The sequence below is a fragment of the Myxine glutinosa genome, chromosome 7 (assembly GCF_964187855.1).
Source record: "Myxine glutinosa chromosome 7, kmMyxGlut1.1, whole genome shotgun sequence".
Lineage (NCBI taxonomy): Eukaryota > Metazoa > Chordata > Myxini > Myxiniformes > Myxinidae > Myxine > Myxine glutinosa.
This window is the reverse complement of record NC_136267.1, coordinates 184,287,984-184,311,616: the sequence shown is the minus strand read 5'-3', so window position 1 is coordinate 184,311,616 and position 23,633 is coordinate 184,287,984.

The following is a 23,633-nucleotide window of genomic DNA, read 5'->3' as shown; positions in this document are numbered from 1 at the left end:
GTCGCTCTGTTGCTATAGCCGGGTCGCTCTGTTGCTATAGCCGGGTCGCTCTGTTGCTTTAGCCGGGTCGCTCTGTTGCTTTTTCCGGGTCGCTCTGTTGCTTTTTCCGGGTCGCTCTGTTGCTTTTTCCGTGTCGCTCTGTTGCTATAGCCGGGTCGATCTGTTGCTATAGCCGGGTCGCTCTGTTGCTATAGCCGGGTCGCTCTGTTGCTTTAGCCGGGTCGCTCTGTTGCTTTAGCCGGGTCGCTCTGTTGCTTTAGCCGGGTCGCTCTGTTGCTTTAGCCGGGTCGCTCTGTTGCTTTTTCCGGGTCGCTCTGTTGCTTTTTCCGGGTCGCTCTGTTGCTTTTTCCGGGTCGCTCTGTTGCTTTTTCCGGGTCGCTCTGTTGCTTTTTCCGGGTCGCTCTGTTGCTTTTTCCGGGTCGCTCTGTTGCTTTTTCCGGGTCGCTCTGTTGCTACAGACGGGTCGCTCTGTTGCTACAGCCGGGTCGCTCTGTTGCTACAGCCGGGTCGCTCTGTTGCTACAGCCGGGTCGCTCTGTTGCTTTAGCCGGGTCGCTCTGTTGCTATAGCCGGGTCGATCTGTTGCTATAGCCGGGTCGCTCTGTTGCTATAGCCGGGTCGCTCTGTTGCTATAGCCGGGTCGCTCTGTTGCTATAGCCGGGTCGCTCTGTTGCTATAGCCGGGTCGCTCTGTTGCTATAGCCGGGTCGCTCTGTTGCTATAGCCGGGTCGCTCTGTTGCTATAGCCGGGTCGCTCTGTTGCTATAGCCGGGTCGCTCTGTTGCTATAGCCGGGTCGCTCTGTTGCTATAGCCGGGTCGCTCTGTTGCTACAGCCGGGTCGATCTGTTGCTACAGCCGGGTCGCTCTGTTGCTACAGCCGGGTCGCTCTGTTGCTTTAGCCGGGTCGCTCTGTTGCTATAGCCGGGTCGATCTGTTGCTATAGCCGGGTCGCTCTGTTGCTATAGCCGGGTCGCTGTGTTGCTATAGCCGGGTCGCTCTGTTGCTACAGCCGGGTCGATCTGTTGCTACAGCCGGGTCGCTCTGTTGAGGTAAATGGGTCGCTCTCTTGCTGTAAATGGGTCGCTCTGTTGTTATAGCCGGGTGGTTTGCTGGTGCCTCCTCAGGAGTCATTCAAGGTAGAAATTTGTCATTTGTTCAGGGTGCCAGTGATACTCACCAAATCTTCACGAATGCCACCTTGGAATCTTCAATGTCTGCAAACCCTTCAAATCTTGAAACCAACAATGTACAAACTCCTCGATGTACATGTGACAATTTTACAATTAATCGATATAATACGTTTGTTTGTTTGTTTGTGTGTGTTTGTGTGTTTGTTTGTGTGTGTGTGTGTGTGTGTGTTTAATGGTCCTTTCCATCCATTGGCTGAACAGCTGGCCCAACTCCACCCACAATTATAACCTGAAAAAATAAAATCATACGGTCATGTTGTCGCTGCTATGTGAAACCAAAGGCATCTTCAGAGTTGTCATATTCACAATTGCCATGCCCTTCCTGTAAGTTTTCCTTCCAGTTTAAAAAGACCAAAGCAACTGTTAAAAGGATGAAATCTTGAAAGGTTGGGGCTGATAAGGGTCAATAACCTTGTGAAGACCACGGTATGTATAGGCCTCAGTCCATCTGGTGTCAGCCTTGGAAATGGGCCAGTGCAATTGGAATCTACTATGTGTTACATATGCGCATGGGCAGTGGTTATGTTTTTGCTTCAAACCCGGGTTATTTCAATCTTGAGGAGCGATTGAGGCAGCGGTCTCTAGCCTATTCACCACTCAAATAACTATGTGGCACTTTCTCGAGCAAGGGCTTCACTGCGGAAGTTCCTCTGGTCCTTGCTCTATATACCTTTAACGATGTGTGTATATACGCTTGAAGAATACCATTGATTTAAAGTCATTTATTGGCACAATTAGGATGCTCGTGGTACAATTCCATTGGGGTTTCCACATATCTCACAGGATTGTGAGTTGGACAGGCGACCGTGATTGGGCTATGACATGTAAGAGCCATGCCTTTGCTGTGTCAATCGTAGCTTCTCTGACATATGTGTTGGCATGATTGTGGCGGTAATAGGACAGGAGAAAGAGTTAAACATTCCGGTTTTGATGAGGTAATGATCGATGTGGGAATGCCCTGTTGCTTTTATGAGCCGAAGGAGGGAAGACAGAGTTGGGGTTGTGAGGTAAAGGGGAGAGCAAAATTAGACAGAGTTGGGGGTGGGGGTTGAGGCTTTGGGGAAGAGGGAGGTTGAGGGCATCAAGAGGTGGAGGTTGAAGAGTTGTGGCTGGAGGGGTTGAGGAGTTGTGGTTGGGGGGGGGGGGGGGGAGGGGGTAAGGAGTGGCGAGGGGGTTTGAAGGCTTGGAGTGGAGAGGGGATTCGAACATTCGGGTTGGGAGGGGGAGGTTGAGGAATTGGGATTTTTGAGGTGGGGTGGGGGGTGGGGGTGTTAGTTAAGGCCTTGAAGTCGTATTTTACAATGCACAGATACTCTGCCTGTCCTCGCTCGTAAATTGATAAGCAACGGTGGCGACAGCCTGGATTCGCAAATCAATGCCTTTTCACCATGTTTAACCATCCATTGTAACCACTAGCAACGGTACCCGCCCTATGGGCGGGGCTCCAATTGGGAGGCCCAAATGAAAAGGCAAAATATCAGAAATTGAAGGTTTTTATTTTATTTTAAATGATTCATATAAACATCCGTTGAATCATATCACACGCAAATCATTAAAATCTAAACAGTATCTTTAGAATTTCAATAAAAGCCACATCACTGTTCATATCGGTAAATATTACTCCATCGTGTTTCAAATCGTGATCGATACACTATGATCGTGAATCGTGATCGTGAATCGTGATCGATAATCGTGTTCACAATCGCTATGTCGTATGTACTCCCGATACGTGTAACTACCAAATCAACAGTTAAAAGGATTTTGAGCCGATAGCTGTTACGGCCTTGGCAAGATCGATGGAGACAGCGTTTATTATACTTTTAATGAAGGACACTGTCTCAAGCCCCAGTCCCCATCACGTATGGGGCTCAGCGGTTTACCCGAGCCTGACGGCGGCGAAGGGCAAGGTACACGCTGGCACGTATTTTCGTTTGTTAATATACCTCAGCTATTGACAAATATTAAATTAGAATTTTATTTGAGGTTAAAATGACCGCGACAGGTCGTGTCCAACGATGCTTTCAGTCTGTACATGTGATAAATAATTAAATCCGCACACTTGACGCCTCTTCTTCTTCACGCAATAACAACTTCTAGCTTCCAGACCGTACATCCAATCATCTTGACATTTTGCACCCTTCTTACTCTTCATGACTTCTACTATAGTATGAAGTTTCACGTCGATCAATAAAGCGATTCAAGAGATATCCATTTTAAAAATATTTTCGTTTAATTAACGATATCTGCCAAACCACGTGAGCTATCGCAAATTCCAAAAGTTCATTTTAGTAGACTGACATGCGGAACAGATCTGTGAAGTTTCCCCTCGATTGGATCAAAAATGAGGGAGGGGCTCGGTTTTAAAGGTTCATGCTTAAAAACGTCATAACTCTGAAACCATGTGACGCATGACGTCATGCTCGCTGACTTTTTTGTTCGGCATGTGTATGCGATTCTGCCTGCAAAGTTTGGCCTCGATCTGTTCAGCCGTTGCAGAGAAAAAGGGGTTTTCGTGTTTTCACGAAAAACAATATGGCGCCCGAACCACGTGACCTGTGACGTCATAATTCCCATTAAAATATTCTACAGATCGAGTCCATCATATGGTGAAAATTTGATCTCAATCGGTCCTATTATTGCAGAGAAAATCTTTTTTAAAGGAAATTAAAACTTAAAATGGCACCGAGTTAAGGATCATCAGAATTATCAGAATTCCCAAAGTCCAAAGTGCCATAACTTTGTCAAAAATGATCGAAACGTCGTGAAGTTCGAACTTGATCTGTAAATTATCATGAGGAAACGATGTGCCAAGTTTGAACTCATTAGCATTAAGAGTTTAGAAAAAAAGTCCGGAAAACTGTTCTTTGCGTGACGGACTGACGGACTGACGGACTTACGGATGGAGGGACGGCGTGCAAACCTATAGTCCCCTCCGGTGTACACCGGTAGGGGACTAATAAGGGGAGCGGCAGACAAGATGGGGAGAGAGGGAGAGAGGGGAGAGAGGAGAGGGGGAAGGACACAAACACAACATTTGAGAGCAGGGACAATGGGAGAAATGTGGGAGGGGAGGGCTTTGGGGGAGGTGGGAGAGGTATAAAACATATGAACACTGCAAGGACTTCCAGGAAAGAAGTTGGAATTAAAAAAAAAAAACCCATTAAACATTCAACGTTCATTAAAGGATTACGAAACGAAAAACATTACGAAATTACGTTCACTCCGTCACGTCAAACACTACCGTGAACACATACATCGTCACAACATCGTCACAATGAACGTCATGCAAACGCGAATGTTATGCGGGAGTCCAAACCGGAGAATACTGGAAACCAAAGCTGAAATTGGAAAAACTAAATAGCCTATTTTACTCCTGGAGATCCCAGGATTATCCACCGAAAATATATTGTTGCGGTTTTGAGAACCCACACTTGTAAATAAATATCACATCATTAAAGGTTAAAGGTAGCACCCCATAGATCGGCCACAAGCAACACGTCGGTCACTATAGGACATCAGTTATTTGATTAGTATGTATATAGATAAGGCCATGTTTCCAATAGTTGAATTTGCGTTGTGTCAATCAAATAAGAGTAGGCCCTTCCGTCCATTTTGCAGCCTCCCTCCAAGCGACGCCATTAAGCGTGCTCCCCAGTCTGTGCCCCATGGCCCTTCCCAATTTGTTACGCGCCTTTGTTAGCAGCGTTCGCTGCCCTTGAGCGTGAGCTCGCTAAACGCCGCTATAAGCCACGAGGTGAGGCCCGGAAAAAGGGGGCGGAGCGCCAGGGAGAAGGTGTGGCCACGTCACCCAGCCGTCAGGGCAGGGCCGGTAAGACCTAACCAGCCAACCAGGGCTGAAGTAACATCGCCTGATAGGCGTGGCTTTTGGGCTGGCGGAGCGATCGCTGGTTCACTTATAAAAGCGTGAGCACGAAGCCCTTTTAGAGGACTCTCGCTAAGCACACGAGTGAAACATTGATTAAAAGAGGACTTGTTAGAAGGCGCTTGGTAAAGGACTTATTGGGAGTGCACATTTGAGAGGACTTACTCGCTGGCGCTGATTAAAGGACGGCCAAGGACTGTCGTGATTACGAAGAACGCGAGAGTATATGCGTGTGATCAAAGAGGGCTCGCTGGCATTGGGAGTTCAAAGAAGGACATTGGAGAGGGGGCGTTTGGCGCGGGTCGTGCGCCTATTTCGTACGCTAGTACCAGCCCCCTCCCTCCCCCCCGTCATTATAACTATCCGTTCGCGTCAAGCTACACGCAGAACTGCCTGCCGGGTGTCGTCCACTGGACCGGAGCCTGGACGCGCTGGTGACCATCAACCTGTTCTTCTACAATCCCTGTGTGAGTGACTGTGTGTGTGACGGGCCCGTTTGTCCAGGGAATAAGTTAAGCCTGTAATTAAGACTGTCCTGTGTACTTCTCCTTCCTCTTTCTATCTTGTACATTTCTTTCGTTTCCTCTTCCTTCTGTACATTTGTAATAAATTGCTTTGTTCTTCCTATTTTCCGGGTTTCCTCTTATCCGATCGCATCAGTCTTTTCTCTCATTGGGTAAGCGTGGCACGATTCGGAACCACTATAATCGGGTCTAGTCACCTGTTAACAGCTCGGATCGTGGATTGCTATCCACTCGGCATATCCCATCATATCCGTGGTTCGAGCGGGAGTTATTTCCTCGCTTACTGGGCGGCGTTAATAAGTAGGTAATAAGAAGACGGCTTACAACCCTAGTTAACGTCGTCCGGAAGTGACGTCATAACCGCCAGGGTCGCGTCGGCCAGATAAGAGACAACGGGATTAACCCCCCCTTGGTAAGGGGAGAGCCGACGTTTGGAGATCCGTAACAATATTTGCGATCGGTTCAGCAGTTTTTACGGTGCCTTCGAACAGACAGACAGACGGACATTTGGTGAATTATAGTAAGATTCTGAACAATCCATTGGTAAAACATCCAAACTATTTATAGGTTTGAAAAAAAAACAAAAAACATTTACATCAGGAAGTTGTAGGTATGTTTAGTTTACAGTTTGTATTTGAAGGATTTGGGAAGCGCTGCCTTTTATTCACAGCACTTTAGTGCCCATTTTAAGTTGTTCCGAGGACATTTAGAGTCAACCACAAGGTGTGGAGTGGTTCCATATGTTAACTAAATCAACTGGGGTGGGCAGACTGTTCCGTCCCTGAAGGTTGATCATTTTCATGCTGTTTTTTTTTTCAAACCACCAATCGAGAAGTTGCAGAAGGTTCCAGAATCTTGGAATGCAAATCCTCAATACTGCTGCTTTTAGTCAGATTTGAACGCAAGGCCTCTGGGAGACCAGTGCAGTGTGTCCTCACCACAAGGTCTTCTGGACACCACTATCCTTGATCACCAGACGAAAAAAGCCAATTTAGTGTCTGTCCGTCTGTCTGATCGAGATACATTGGGTCGTTACTTCGTCCCCCTGCACTGGAGACATTTACATGGGTCTCTATTGGAAATCACTGTTTCTATTCATTTGTACAGGAACCAGTGGTTTCCAGTAGAAACCGAACCCAGTTCAGAATTGAAACCAATACAAACCATCAGATGCAACTGGTCTGAAACCCATGGAAACCAATAGGAACCTTGAAGTTCAACTGGTCCTGTAGAAACCACCATAGTCCTGCAGCATAGCAGACCAATTGTTCAAATTGTTCTAAAAGCACCAAAATTGGCACACATGTAGATTAATATATTCTAAACATTTTTGGATATGGAGGCATTCAAGATTAGCCGCCAAATTCAAAAATGGCCGCCAAATGTGCTACGGGGAGAATCTTGAATGCCTCCATATCCAAAATTGTTCAGAATGTATTAATCTACATGTGTGCCAATTTTGGTGCTTTTAGAACAATTTGAACAATTGGTTTCGTATTTTTTACTATGCCGCTGGGCTACCAGAGGTTTGAAAACCCATGGACCAACCAAAATACTTTAATTATATTTTGTTACAAACAAACACAAAACACACGCTTCCATATTGAATTGAGTTATTGCCAACACACCCTTCCATATTGAATTGAGTTATTGCCAACACATGCTTCCATATTGAATTGAGTTATTGCCAACACACACTTCCATATTGAATTGAGTTATTGCCAACACACGCTTCCATATTGAATTGAGTTATTGCCAACACACCCTTCCATATTGAATTGAGTTATTGCCAACACACGCTTCCATATTGAATTGAGTTATTGCCAACACACCCTTCCATGTTGAATCGAGTTATTGCCAACACACGCTTCCATAATGAATTGAGTTATTGCCAACACACGCTTCCATATTGAATTGAGTTATTGCCAACACACCCTTCCATATTGAATTGAGTTATTGCCAACAAACGCTTCCATATTGAATTGAGTTATTGCCAACACACCCTTCCATATTGAATCGAGTTATTGCCAACACACTTCCATATTGAATTGAGTTATTGCCAACACACGCTTCCATATTGAATTGAGTTATTGCCAACACACCCTTCCATATTGAATTGAGTTATTGCCAACACACGCTTCCATATTGAATTGAGTTATTGCCAACACACGCTTCCATATTGAATTGAGTTATTGCCAACACACGCTTCCATATTGAATTGAGTTATTGCCAACACGCTTCCATATTGAATTGAGTTATTGCCAACACACCCTTCCATATTGAATTGAGTTATTGCCAACACACGCTTCCATATTGAATTGAGTTATTGCCAACACACGCTTCCATATTGAATTGAGTTATTGCCAACACACCCTCCCATATTGAATTGAGTTATTGCCAACACACCCTTCCATATTAAATTGAGTTATTGCCAACACACGCTTCCATATTGAATTGAGTTATTGCCAACACACCCTTCCATATTGAATTGAGTTATTGCCAACACGCTTCCATATTGAATTGAGTTATTGCCAACACACCCTTCCATATTGAATTGAGTTATTGCCAACACACGCTTCCATATTGAATTGAGTTATTGCCAACACACGCTTCCATATTGAATTGAGTTATTGCCAACACACCCTTCCATATTGAATTGAGTTATTGCCAATGCACCCTTCCATATTGAATTGTTATTGCCAACACACCCTTCCATATTGAATTGAGTTTTTGCCAACACACCCTTCAATATTGAATTGAGTTATTGCCAACACACACTTCCATATTGAATTGAGTTATTGCCAACACACCCTTCCATATTGAATTGAGTTATTGCCAACACACCCTTCCATATTGAATTGAGTTATTGCCAACACATCCTTCCATATTGAATTGAGTTATTGCCAACACACCCTTCCATATTGAATTGAGTTATTGCCAACACACCCTTCCATATTGAATTGAGTTATTGCCAACACACCCTTCCATATTGAATTGAGTTATTGCCAACACACCCTTCCATATTGAATTGAGTTATTGCCAACACACCCTTCCATATTGAATTGAGTTATTGCCAACACACCCTTCCATATTGAATTGAGTTATTGCCAACACACGCTTCCATATTGAATTGAGTTATTGCCAACACACACTTCCATATTGAATTGAGTTATTGCCAACACACCCTTCCATATTGAATTGAGTTATTGCCAATGCACCCTTCCATATTGAATTGTTATTGCCAACACACCCTTCCATATTGAATTGAGTTATTGCCAACACACCCTTCCATATTGAATTGAGTTATTGCCAACACACCCTTCCATATTGAATTGAGTTATTGCCAACACACCCTTCCATATTTAATTGAGTTATTGCCAACACACCCTTCCATATTAAATTGAGTTATTGCCAACACACCCTTCCATATTTAATTGAGTTATTGCCAACACACCCTTCCATATTGAATTGCGTTATTGCGAACACACGCTTCCATATTGAATTGAGTTATTGCCAACACACCCTTCCATATTGAATTGAGTTATTGCCAACACACGCTTCCATATTGAATTGAATTATTGCCAACACACGCTTCCATATTGAATTGAGTTATTGCCAACACACCCTTCCATATTGAATTGAGTTATTGCCAACACACGCTTCCATATTAAATTGAGTTATTGCCAACACACGCTTCCATATTGAATTGAGTTATTGCCAACACACCCTTCCATATTGAATAGAGTTATTGCCAACACACGCTTCCATATTGAATTGAGTTATTGCCAACACACCCTTCCATATTGAATTGAGTCATTGCCAACACACGCTTCCAAATTGAATTGAGTTATTGCAAACACACGCTTCCATATTGAATTGAGTTATTGCCAATGCACCCTTCCATATTGAATTGAGTTATTGCCAATGCACCCTTCCATATTGAATTGTTATTGCCAACACACCCTTCCATATTGAATTGAGTTATTGCCAATGCACCCTTCCATATTGAATTGAGTTATTGCCAATGCACCCTTCCATATTGAATTGTTATTGCCAACACACCCTTCCATATTGAATTGAGTTTTTGCCAACACACCCTTCAATATTGAATTGAGTTATTGCCAACACACACTTCCATATTGAATTGAGTTATTGCCAACACACCCTTCCATATTGAATTGAGTTATTGCCAACACACCCTTCCATATTGAATTGAGTTATTGCCAACACACCCTTCCATATTGAATTGAGTTATTGCCAACACACCCTTCCATATTGAATTGAGTTATTGCCAAGACACCCTTCCATATTGAATTGAGTTATTGCCAAGACACCCTTCCATATTGAATTGAGTTATTGCCAACACACCCTTCCATATTGAATTGAGTTATTGCCAACATACGCTTCCATATTGAATTGAGTTATTGCCAACACACCCTTGCATATTGAATTGAGTTATTGCCAACACACCCTTCCATATTGAATTGAGTTATTGCCAACACGCCCTTCCATATTGAATTGAGTTATGGCCAACACACCCTTCCATATTGAATTGAGTTATTGACAACACACCCTTCCATATTGAATTGAGTTATTGCAAACACACCCTTCCATATTGAATTGAGTTATTGCCAACACACCCTTCCATATTGAATTGAGTTATTGCCAACACACCCTTCCATATTGAATTGAGTTATTGCCAACACACCCTTCCATATTGAATTGAGTTATTGCCAACATAGCCTTCCATATTGAATTGAGTTATTGCCAACACACCCTTCCATATTGAATTGAGTTATGGCCAACACACCCTTCCATATTTAATTGAGTTATTGCCAACACACCCTTCCATATTGAATGGAGTTATTGCCAACACACCCTTCCATATTGAATTGAGTTATTGCCAACATAGCCTTCCATATTGAATTGAGTTATTGCCAACACACCCTTCCATATTGAATTGAGTTATGGCCAACACACCCTTCCATATTTAATTGAGTTATTGCCAACACACCCTTCCATGTTTAATTGAGTTATTGCCAACACACCCTTCCATATTGAATTGAGTTATTGCCAACACACCCTTCCATATTGAATTGAGTTATGGCCAACACACCCTTCCATATTGAATTGAGTTATGGCCAATACACCCTTCCATATTGAATTGAGTTATGGCCAACACACCCTTCCATATTGAATTGAGTTATTGCCAACACACGCTTCCATATTGAATTGAGTTATTGCCAACACACGCTTCCATATTGAATTGAGTTATTGCCAACACACGCTTCCATATTGAATTGAGTTATTGCCAACACACGCTTCCATATTGAATTGAGTTATTGCCAACACACCCTTCCATATTGAATTGAGTTATTGCCAACACACGCTTCCATATTGAATTGAGTTATTGCCAACACACCCTTCCATATTGAATTGAGTTATTGCCAACACACGCTTCCATATTGAATTGAGTTATTGCCAACACACGCTTCCATATTGAATTGAGTTATTGCCAACACACCCTTCCATATTGAATTGAGTTATTGCCAACGCACCCTTCCATATTGAATTGAGTTATTGCCAACGCACCCTTCCATATTGAAGTGAGTTATTGCCAACACACCCTTCCATATTGAATTGAGTTATTGCCAACACATGCTACCATATTGAATTGAGTTATTGCCAACACACCCTTCCATATTGAATTGAGTTATTGCCAACACACCCTTCCATATTGAATTGAGTTATTGCCAACACACCCTTCCATATTGAATTGAGTTATTGCCAACACACCCTTCCATATTGAATTGAGTTATGGCCAACACACCCTTCCATATTGAATTGAGTTATTGCCAACACACCCTTCCATATTGAATTGAGTTATTGCCAACACACCCTTCCATATTGAATTGAGTTATGGCCAACACACCCTTCCATATTGAATTGAGTTATTGCCAACACACCCTTCCATATTGAAGAGTTATTGCAAACACACCCTTCCATATTGAATTGCGTTATTGCCAACACACCCTTCCATATTGAATTGAGTTATTGTCAACACACCCTTCCATATTGAATTGAGTTATTGCCAACACACCCTTCTATATTTAATTGAGTTATTGCCAACATACCCTTCCATATTGAATTGAGTTATTGCCAACACACCCTTCCATATTGAATTGAGTTATGGCCAACACACCTTTCCATATTGAATTGAGTTATGGCCAACACACCCTTCCATATTTAATTGAGTTATTGCCAACACACCCTTCCATATTGAATTGAGTTATTGCCAACACACCCTTCCATATTTAATTGAGTTATTGCCAACACACCCTTCCATATTGAATTGAGTTATTGCCAACACACGCTTCCATATTAAATTGAGTTATGGCCAACACACCCTTCCATATTGAATTGAGTTATGGCCAACACACCCTTCCATATTGAATTGAGTTATTGCCAACACGCCCTTCCATATTGAATTGAGTTATGGCCAACACACCCTTCCATATTGAATTGAGTTATTGACAACACACCCTTCCATATTGAATTGAGTTATTGCAAACACACCCTTCCATATTGAATTGAGTTATTGCCAACACACCCTTCCATATTGAATTGAGTTATTGCCAACACACCCTTCCATATTGAATTGAGTTATTGCCAACACACCCTTCCATATTGAATTGAGTTATTGCCAACATAGCCTTCCATATTGAATTGAGTTATTGCCAACACACCCTTCCATATTGAATTGAGTTATGGCCAACACACCCTTCCATATTTAATTGAGTTATTGCCAACACACCCTTCCATATTGAATGGAGTTATTGCCAACACACCCTTCCATATTGAATTGAGTTATTGCCAACATAGCCTTCCATATTGAATTGAGTTATTGCCAACACACCCTTCCATATTGAATTGAGTTATGGCCAACACACCCTTCCATATTTAATTGAGTTATTGCCAACACACCCTTCCATGTTTAATTGAGTTATTGCCAACACACCCTTCCATATTGAATTGAGTTATTGCCAACACACCCTTCCATATTGAATTGAGTTATGGCCAACACACCCTTCCATATTGAATTGAGTTATGGCCAATACACCCTTCCATATTGAATTGAGTTATGGCCAACACACCCTTCCATATTGAATTGAGTTATTGCCAACACACGCTTCCATATTGAATTGAGTTATTGCCAACACACGCTTCCATATTGAATTGAGTTATTGCCAACACACGCTTCCATATTGAATTGAGTTATTGCCAACACACGCTTCCATATTGAATTGAGTTATTGCCAACACACCCTTCCATATTGAATTGAGTTATTGCCAACACACGCTTCCATATTGAATTGAGTTATTGCCAACACACCCTTCCATATTGAATTGAGTTATTGCCAACACACGCTTCCATATTGAATTGAGTTATTGCCAACACACGCTTCCATATTGAATTGAGTTATTGCCAACACACCCTTCCATATTGAATTGAGTTATTGCCAACGCACCCTTCCATATTGAATTGAGTTATTGCCAACGCACCCTTCCATATTGAAGTGAGTTATTGCCAACACACCCTTCCATATTGAATTGAGTTATTGCCAACACATGCTACCATATTGAATTGAGTTATTGCCAACACACCCTTCCATATTGAATTGAGTTATTGCCAACACACCCTTCCATATTGAATTGAGTTATTGCCAACACACCCTTCCATATTGAATTGAGTTATTGCCAACACACCCTTCCATATTGAATTGAGTTATGGCCAACACACCCTTCCATATTGAATTGAGTTATTGCCAACACACCCTTCCATATTGAATTGAGTTATTGCCAACACACCCTTCCATATTGAATTGAGTTATGGCCAACACACCCTTCCATATTGAATTGAGTTATTGCCAACACACCCTTCCATATTGAAGAGTTATTGCAAACACACCCTTCCATATTGAATTGCGTTATTGCCAACACACCCTTCCATATTGAATTGAGTTATTGTCAACACACCCTTCCATATTGAATTGAGTTATTGCCAACACACCCTTCTATATTTAATTGAGTTATTGCCAACATACCCTTCCATATTGAATTGAGTTATTGCCAACACACCCTTCCATATTGAATTGAGTTATGGCCAACACACCTTTCCATATTGAATTGAGTTATGGCCAACACACCCTTCCATATTTAATTGAGTTATTGCCAACACACCCTTCCATATTGAATTGAGTTATTGCCAACACACCCTTCCATATTTAATTGAGTTATTGCCAACACACCCTTCCATATTGAATTGAGTTATTGCCAACACACGCTTCCATATTAAATTGAGTTATGGCCAACACACCCTTCCATATTGAATTGAGTTATGGCCAACACACCCTTCCATATTGAATTGAGTTATTGCCAACACACCCTTCCATATTGAATTGAGTTATTGCCAACACACCCTTCCATATTGAATTGAGTTATTGCCAACACACCCTTCCATATTGAATTGAGTTATTGCCAACACACCCTTCCATATTGAATTGAGTTATTGCCAACACACCCTTCCATATTGAATTGAGTTATTGCCAACACACGCTTCCATATTGAATTGAGTTATGGCCAACACACGCTTCCATATTGAATTGAGTTATTGCCAACACACGCTTCCATATTGAATTGAGTTATGGCCAACACACGCTTCCATATTGAATTTAGTTATGGCCAACACACCCTTCCATATTGAATTGAGTTATTGCCAACACACGCTTCCATATTGAATTGAGTTATTGCCAACACACGCTTCCATATTGAATTGAGTTATTGCCAACACACGCTTCCATATTGAATTGAGTTATTGCCAACACACGCTTCCATATTGAAATGAGTTATTGCCAACACACGCTTCCATATTGAATTGAGTTATTGCCAACACACGCTTCCATATTGAATTGAGTTATTGCCAACACACGCTTCCATATTGAATTGAGTTATTGCCAACACACCCTTCCATATTGAATTGAGTTATTGCCAACACACGCTTCCATATTAAATTGAGTTATGGCCAACACACCCTTCCATATTGAATTGAGTTATGGCCAACACACCCTTCCATATTGAATTGAGTTATTGCCAACACGCCCTTCCATATTGAATTGAGTTATGGCCAACACACCCTTCCATATTGAATTGAGTTATTGACAACACACCCTTCCATATTGAATTGAGTTATTGCAAACACACCCTTCCATATTGAATTGAGTTATTGCCAACACACCCTTCCATATTGAATTGAGTTATTGCCAACACACCCTTCCATATTGAATTGAGTTATTGCCAACACACCCTTCCATATTGAATTGAGTTATTGCCAACATAGCCTTCCATATTGAATTGAGTTATTGCCAACACACCCTTCCATATTGAATTGAGTTATGGCCAACACACCCTTCCATATTTAATTGAGTTATTGCCAACACACCCTTCCATATTGAATGGAGTTATTGCCAACACACCCTTCCATATTGAATTGAGTTATTGCCAACATAGCCTTCCATATTGAATTGAGTTATTGCCAACACACCCTTCCATATTGAATTGAGTTATGGCCAACACACCCTTCCATATTTAATTGAGTTATTGCCAACACACCCTTCCATGTTTAATTGAGTTATTGCCAACACACCCTTCCATATTGAATTGAGTTATTGCCAACACACCCTTCCATATTGAATTGAGTTATGGCCAACACACCCTTCCATATTGAATTGAGTTATGGCCAATACACCCTTCCATATTGAATTGAGTTATGGCCAACACACCCTTCCATATTGAATTGAGTTATTGCCAACACACGCTTCCATATTGAATTGAGTTATTGCCAACACACGCTTCCATATTGAATTGAGTTATTGCCAACACACGCTTCCATATTGAATTGAGTTATTGCCAACACACGCTTCCATATTGAATTGAGTTATTGCCAACACACCCTTCCATATTGAATTGAGTTATTGCCAACACACGCTTCCATATTGAATTGAGTTATTGCCAACACACCCTTCCATATTGAATTGAGTTATTGCCAACACACGCTTCCATATTGAATTGAGTTATTGCCAACACACGCTTCCATATTGAATTGAGTTATTGCCAACACACCCTTCCATATTGAATTGAGTTATTGCCAACGCACCCTTCCATATTGAATTGAGTTATTGCCAACGCACCCTTCCATATTGAAGTGAGTTATTGCCAACACACCCTTCCATATTGAATTGAGTTATTGCCAACACATGCTACCATATTGAATTGAGTTATTGCCAACACACCCTTCCATATTGAATTGAGTTATTGCCAACACACCCTTCCATATTGAATTGAGTTATTGCCAACACACCCTTCCATATTGAATTGAGTTATTGCCAACACACCCTTCCATATTGAATTGAGTTATGGCCAACACACCCTTCCATAATGAATTGAGTTATTGCCAACACACCCTTCCATATTGAATTGAGTTATTGCCAACACACCCTTCCATATTGAATTGAGTTATGGCCAACACACCCTTCCATATTGAATTGAGTTATTGCCAACACACCCTTCCATATTGAAGAGTTATTGCAAACACACCCTTCCATATTGAATTGCGTTATTGCCAACACACCCTTCCATATTGAATTGAGTTATTGTCAACACACCCTTCCATATTGAATTGAGTTATTGCCAACACACCCTTCTATATTTAATTGAGTTATTGCCAACATACCCTTCCATATTGAATTGAGTTATTGCCAACACACCCTTCCATATTGAATTGAGTTATGGCCAACACACCTTTCCATATTGAATTGAGTTATGGCCAACACACCCTTCCATATTTAATTGAGTTATTGCCAACACACCCTTCCATATTGAATTGAGTTATTGCCAACACACCCTTCCATATTTAATTGAGTTTTTGCCAACACACCCTTCCATATTGAATTGAGTTATTGCCAACACACGCTTCCATATTAAATTGAGTTATGGCCAACACACCCTTCCATATTGAATTGAGTTATGGCCAACACACCCTTCCATATTGAATTGAGTTATTGCCAACACACCCTTCCATATTGAATTGAGTTATTGCCAACACACCCTTCCATATTGAATTGAGTTATTGCCAACACACCCTTCCATATTGAATTGAGTTATTGCCAACACACCCTTCCATATTGAATTGAGTTATTGCCAACACACCCTTCCATATTGAATTGAGTTATTGCCAACACACGCTTCCATATTGAATTGAGTTATGGCCAACACACGCTTCCATATTGAATTGAGTTATTGCCAACACACGCTTCCATATTGAATTGAGTTATGGCCAACACACGCTTCCATATTGAATTTAGTTATGGCCAACACACCCTTCCATATTGAATTGAGTTATTGCCAACACACGCTTCCATATTGAATTGAGTTATTGCCAACACACGCTTCCATATTGAATTGAGTTATTGCCAACACACGCTTCCATATTGAATTGAGTTATTGCCAACACACGCTTCCATATTGAAATGAGTTATTGCCAACACACGCTTCCATATTGAATTGAGTTATTGCCAACACACGCTTCCATATTGAATTGAGTTATTGCCAACACACGCTTCCATATTGAATTGAGTTATGGCCAACACACCCTTCCATATTGAATTGAGTTATGGCCAACACACCCTTCCATATTGAATTGAGTTATTGCCAACACACCCTTCCATATTGAATTGAGTTATGGCCAACACACCCTTCCATATTTAATTGAGTTATTCCCAACACACCCTTCCATATTGAATTGAGTTATTCCCAACACACCCTTCCATATTGAATTGAGTTATGGCCAACACACCCTTCCATATTGAATTGAGTTATTGCCAACACACCCTTCCATATTGAATTGAGTTATGGCCAACACACCCTTCCATATTGAATTGAGTTATTGCCAAGACACCCTTCCATATTGAATTGAGTTATGGCCAACACACCCTCCCATATTGAATTGAGTTATGGCCAACACACCCTTCCATATTGAATTGAGTTATTGCCAACACACCCTTCCATATTGAATTGAGTTATTGCCAACACACCCTTCCATATTGAATTGAGTTATTGCCAACACACCCTTCCATATTGAATTGAGTTATTGCCAACACACCCTTCCATATTGAATTGAGTTATTGCCAACACACCCTTCCATATTGAATTGAGTTATTGCCAACACACCCTTCCATATTGAATTGAGTTTTTGCCAACACACCCTTCCATATTGAATTGAGTTATGGCCAACACACCCTTCCATATTGAATTGAGTTATTGCCAACACACCCTTCCATATTGAATTGAGTTATTGCCAACACACCCTTCCATATTGAATTGAGTTATGGCCAACACACCCTTCCATATTGAATTGAGTTATTGCCAACACACCCTTCCATATTGAATTGAGTTATTGCCAACACACCCTTCCATATTGAATTGAGTTATTGCCAACACACCCTTCCATATTGAATTGAGTTATTGCCAACACACCCTTCCATATTGAATTGAGTTATTGCCAACACACCCTTCCATATTGAATTGAGTTATTGCCAACACACCCTTCCATATTGAATTGAGTTATTGCCAACACACCCTTCCATATTGAATTGAGTTATTGCCAACACACCCTTCCATATTGAATTGAGTTATTGCCAACACACCCTTCCATATTGAATTGAGTTTTTGCCAACACACCCTTCCATATTGAATTGAGTTTTTGCCAACACACCCTTCCATATTGAATTGAGTTATGGCCAACACACCCTTCCATATTGAATTGAGTTATTGCCAACACACCCTTCCATATTGAATTGAGTTATTGCCAACACACCCTTCCATATTGAATTGAGTTATTGCCAACACACCCTTCCATATTGAATTGAGTTATGGCCAGCACACCCTTCCATATTGAATTGAGTTATGGCCAACACACCCTTCCATATTGAATTGAGTTATTGCCAACACACCCTTCCATATTGAATTGAGTTTTTGCCAACACACCCTTCCATATTGAATTGAGTTTTTGCCAACACACCCTTCCATATTGAATTGAGTTATGGCCAACACACCCTTCCATATTGAATTGAGTTATTGCCAACACACCCTTCCATATTGAATTGAGTTATGGCCAACACACCCTTCCATATTTAATTGAGTTATTGCCAACACACCCTTCCATATTGAATTGAGTTATTGCCAACACACCCTTCCATATTGAATCGAGTTATTGCCAACACACCCTTCCATATTGAATTGAGTTATTGCCAACACACCCTTCCATATTGAATTGAGTTATGGCCAACACACCCTTCCATATTGAATTGAGTTATTGCCAACACACCCTTCCATATTGAATTGAGTTATTGCCAACACACCCTTCCATATTGAATTGAGTTATTGCCAACACACCCTTGCATATTGAATTGAGTTATTGCCAACACACCCTTCCATATTGAATTGAGTTATTGCCAACACACCCTTCCATATTGAATTGAGTTATTGCCAACACACGCTTCCATATTGAATTGAGTTATTGCCAACGCACCCTTCCATATTGAATTGAGTTATTGCCAACACACGCTTCCATATTGAATTGAGTTATTGCCAACACACCCTTCCATATTGAATTGAGTTATTGCCAACACACGCTTCCATATTGAATTGAGTTATTGCCAACACACCCTTGCATATTGAATTGAGTTATTGCCAACACACCCTTCCATATTGAATTGAGTTATTGCCAACACACCCTTCCATATTGAATTGAGTTATTGCCAACACACCCTTCCATATTGAATTGAGTTATTGCCAACACACGCTTCCATATTGAATTGAGTTATTGCCAACACACCCTTCCATATTTAATTGAGTTATTGCCAACACACCCTTCCATATTTAATTGAGTTATTGCCATCCATGTTCTTTATCACGAGGTTTCCCTGTTGAATCTTTGTTGTACATGTGAATGTAAATTATTTGCCATCCAGGAACCAGATGCAGCTCAAATGTCAGTTTCTCAGTGATTGACAAAGCACCGGTGTGGTTTACCTGAGGGCCTGGGTTAAACCCCAGTCTGCACATCTAATGTGCCCACATATGCCAATTGGTTATTTTCAATCCTGTTCATTTTCTATACAGATATTCTATTGGTCTCCTTCCGGTCCCCCATTGACCAACTGGTTTTTTATTGGTATTTTCTACTGGTCAGGTATTTCATTCTCCTTAATGAAAATAGTACATCCTGCTGGTGCCATTTCCTCTGGCATTTGTCCTGTAGGTTTCCTATGGGATTTTCGACCAGGGTGTGGAAGTTTGGAAGAACCTCGACGTACTAACGACATTCTATACTTATCGCGTTCCCCTCAGACAAACGGATCAGCGCTGTCTCGACTTGCTAGGCCTAGTAAGCGGCAATATCTAGCTAACAAAGCCGCGTATACGAGTCTTCACTCATGAACGATGAATCCCATTGCCTGTCTGATTGTTCCAGCCACCACATTATATGTGGACAGTACCTGGATCGTTTGTAACTTTAATCTTGGATACCTCGTGGAGGTGATTTCTCCCGGCCATGGTTAGGTGTGACATGCGATATCGGCACCGCCACCTTATGGCCCATTTTGTGACCTTTATTTAATGCATCACCATATTGCTAAGGTTTGTGAGCATTTTGATACTCGCCAGAGGGAAATTTGGAGAAAATGTGACGTATGTACACATGGGCGGTGTATTCACACACCTATCGGAAGTAAAAAAAACAAACAGTTATCCAGTTCTGTCAAGTCGTGTTCGACTTCTGGTGACAATAATGATGATATGTGTCCAAACATCCCAATCCTGCACTGCTTTCTGAAGCTCTGGCAGAGACGGCTTGGTTGCCCCCTTTTCCCCCACCCATTGGGGGTGTGTTCCCTTACCAATCAGCTTGCTATCGCTTGCCAAGCCAGATGTTCCTTACCAACCGTTTCGTTGGAGTGCTTGCTTGAGTGGTGAAAATTGTTGCGAGTGCGCTCTACAAGCCGATTGGTAATGGAACACACGGCTTCTCAACACGTCGATCTCCTCGTTTGACGAGATTTTAGTCTTTTTTAGCTTTAAAAAATTACCAGCCTTTTCACTTTCCTTCTTCATTGTCTGCAGCAGTTTCCTCAAGCCCTCTTTACCTTCTGCAAACAGACAGGTATCATCAGCATACCTGAGATTGTCGATACGTCTTCCTCCAATCCCGACTCCATCCAAGTTATATTTTTCATCAAAATCATTACAACCACAAATTAGTCGGTCAATTACGTCCAATGATGATAGCATAATGATAATGTTAACATGCGGATGGCAGGATGGCCGAGAGCAGTGGGTTCTTCACCTTTCTCTCACCAGGGACCAGCAAACGCCAGCGATAAATGACTGTGGACCACCGATTGGGAACCACTTAATTAATGGTCTTTAATGTCTATAACTTCAGGACATCATCAATCTCTAATAACCTTTACAGTTATATTTTGGGTTTTTTAAATAATTGTATAGTTTAATTGCCTGGTTCAGCTGCCTTTGGAAATGCCGAGTTAGCTGCTTCTCGCGTCACCCACCTTCGAGTACACATGAAGTACCTGAAGGGATGACTTGAAAACTCGTCATTACAATCATCGCCAACAGAGCGGGCACCCTAATCGCCGTCTTGCCGGTAAAAAAACAAAAAACATAAAATATCCTGCGGCTGCACCGCCACCATGGTGTCTAAGAACAGATTAAACCTTAGGCTTGGTCGGAGGCTCGGAGCGGGTTCGTCGCTTCTTCTTCTTCTTCTTCCCTTTATGAGGGCTGAGGTCTCCAATGGCACCAAGCTCCTGCCCTGCCTTGACCACGATCCTTCTCCACTTCCCTCTATCCTCAGCCAACTCTCTCCAATCTCCAACTCCCACTTACTGATGTCCCTCTCCACACAATCCTCCCATCTCAACCTCGGTCGACCTCTTTGCGTCATACCTTGTTCCCTCAATCTATCCGCTCTCTTTGCCCTCATCTCTTCCCCCATCTGCACCGAGTGTCCAGCCCATCTCTGCTGGCATTTCACCAATCTCCCCGTTAAGCTTACCTCGTCTTCACGAGTGTGTAAAAATAAAATGTGTGTCCATGGAAAATGCAACTCGGACCATTCGCCATATATTCATTCACGAAGATTCACAGTATGAAGGGAAACGGTTTCCGATTGCTACACAAGTTCTACTATCATGAATATTCATGAACAATCCATCCATGGAGTTCCGGAATGAATTCAGATTCTACGATTTGATAACTACCGGTACATTAAACAATAAACATGTTTTGTTTTGAGGTAAATTCCAAAAGGATTGTTGAGTAAATGAGGTCACTTTATGTTGACAAAGCTACAGCTTCCATCTCAATCACAAAATTAATAATGAAAATAAATAAAATATATTTTACAATCAAAACACAGGGTCCCCCACCCACCCTCCCAACGTGTAGTGTGTACCTGAGAGACCCTCCCAACGTGTAGTGTGTACCTGAGAGACCCTCCCAACGTGTTGTGTGTACCTGAGAGACCCAACATGTAGTGTGTACCTGAGAGACCCTCCCAACGTGTAGTGTGTACCTGAGACCCTCCCAACGTGTTGTGTGTACGAGAGAACCTCCCAACGTGTTGTGTGTACCTGAGAGACCCTCCCAACGTGGTGTGTACCTGAGACCCTCCCAACGTGTAGTGTGTACCTGAGAGACCCTCCCAACGTGTTGTGTGTACGAGACCCTCCCAAAGTGTTGTGTGTACCTGAGAGACCCTCCCAACGTGTAGTGTGTACCTGAGACCCTCCCAACGTGTAGTGTGTACCTGAGAGACCCTCCCAACGTGTTGTGTGTACGAGAGACCCTCCCAACGTGTTGTGTGTACCTGAGAGACCCTCCCAACGTGTAGTGTGTACCTGGGAGACCCTCCCAACGTGTTGTGTGTACGAGAGACCCTCCCAACGTGTTGTGTGTACCTGAGAGACCCTCCCAACGTGTTGTGTGTACCTGAGACCCTCCCAACGTGTTGTGTGTACCTGAGAGACCCTCCCAACGTGTTGTGTGTACCTGAGAGACCCTCCCAACGTGTAGTGTGTACCTGAGAGACCCTAAAACCCCAAAGCGCCTTTTGATGGTTTTGCGCTCCCAGAATCCAGGTGAGTCTGCACCCTGTTCCTTTCATTTCTGGAAACCCAAATCAAAAAATCCTGGATCCGCCCCTGGAGTAGATGATACATATATACACTTGCTCCATTTCATGTAGATTTGTCGGGCATCCCCAACAGGTGTGTGGCAGAAAAGAATTCTTCTTTTTTGGCATTACTCCACATACATTACTCCACAGGTAGCTTTCCATGTGTAGGCTGGTGGTTACGAATCTGTGGCCTAGAGCTATGCACGCTCTCCTCCAAGCTGTCTAGCCTAGGTTCGAATCTCAACGCAGCTATCATCCGATCATTCGGTGCTTCACAGGCAGTGATTCATCCATGTGTGTGCTGTCCCTCGGATGGGTTCAACTGGCGTCCCATCTGCCAGCATTAGTCGGTGGACTTCAAACATCTCACGGTGTCCTTCACGACAAGTAGGTGAGCTGTAGGTGAGTTATAGGCGGCACCCTGAACAAATTACAAATTCCTGCCTTAACCTTAGTCTAATGTCAGGCCCGGCCCTCAGGTTTGCGAAAGACTTGGGCCAGGTTTCCCCCAGCCAACCCCACAAAAACGTGGGAATGAATGTGGCCGTTAAAGAATAAGAAGAAGAAGAACCACCTTTAGAAGCCATTTTTCCCCACAGAGCAGGGGTTGGCCTTTTTCAGGCACCGTAGTCCCCTTTTTGAAGCAATGTTTTATGGCCGGATGCCCTTCATGCTGCCAACCGTTAGTCGCCTTTTGCGACACACAGGTATTACCAGTGAACTG